The sequence below is a fragment of the Buceros rhinoceros genome, unplaced genomic scaffold (genome assembly GCF_000710305.1).
Source record: "Buceros rhinoceros silvestris isolate BGI_N320 unplaced genomic scaffold, ASM71030v1 scaffold15574, whole genome shotgun sequence".
Classification (NCBI taxonomy): Eukaryota; Metazoa; Chordata; class Aves; order Bucerotiformes; family Bucerotidae; genus Buceros; species Buceros rhinoceros.
The window spans coordinates 64,885-66,048 of record NW_010407807.1 but is presented as its reverse complement, the minus strand read 5'-3'; positions in this window follow the sequence as shown (position 1 = coordinate 66,048).

Sequence of the window (1,164 nt, the reverse complement as noted above, 5' to 3'; positions counted from 1 at the left end):
AGGCTGCTCGCTTGCCTCTGCAGACTTCTGGTGGCATCATGGTTTTGAAAAGCAGTGCTTCTGTAGTTACCCGCCTGGGGACTCTGGCTCAAGGAGTATTTAAACCATTTTTTAAGATCTTGTGGGATCGAGGGTTCTTGATTCAACTGGTTATTTTGAAAAAGTCCCTTTTTTTTAACCATATTTTCATTTTTTCTCGCGTGTCTGCTCAGGAGAACAGGACTTGCTTTGCAAGGTGACTTGTGGAGAGGCTTGTGGCTCTGCAGAGGGTCACACAGGGGCCAGGCACTGCCATGTCCCCGCCACAGCAGCGGGGTCTCCGTGACACCGACGCCTTTAAAGCCTTAGTGATTTCCTCATGTAACGACGCCAGTTTATAGCAGCGGTTTGTAGCTCAGGATGCTTCTTTTTATTGTGGTTCGTAGGAAATGAATCCCTTGGGCACACTGTGGGCTTTTATAGCCTCGCAGGGAGCCGCCTTTGTCATCCCTGCGGTGACACAGCTCCGTGCTGGGGGCTCACGCCTCCCAAACCAAGCGGGCTCTTCCCTGTTTTGGCAGCCAATGCTCCTGCTAGTTAGAGCTTCCAGCCTTTTTTCTTTTTTTTTGAAGCTTGCCGATTGCTTAATGTGCCTTAATTAATCTTGTGAGAGAGCTAGAGCTTTCAGCACTGTGGGATCTTCACTGCGGAGTTGTCCCCTTGGGCACGGGGATGGATTAATCTGCGGATGCTTTTGGGCTCGGAGCAGCAGAGGTTTGGGTTTTATTGCTGGAGTGGGGCTTGTTGCTGTTGTGGAGTCCCCTGGGAGAAGTGCTGAGCTCTTGGTGGAGGATGCTGGCTCAGTTCACATCAGTTCTGCAGCATTTCTGTGATTACAGTGAATCTGGGATGCAAAACTTTCCCTCTCCCTGCCAGCACCTCCTGACAGCTGCCTCTGCTGTGCGCTCTTGTGCTTTGCAAGGTGCTGTCACCTTAGTGATCAAAAGAAAAACCTTTTATTTCCTGCCCTCCACCCCGAAATCTTGTGATGTGAGACCTGGCAGTCCCCAGGCTCTGCCCCTGCCCCACCAGCCCTTCCCTGCGTGATCCTGGGACCCCCCTGCCTCCCACAGCAGCCGTGGGGCTGAGGAGGGTGGGTTGGACGCCACTTTAACCGGCAACAGA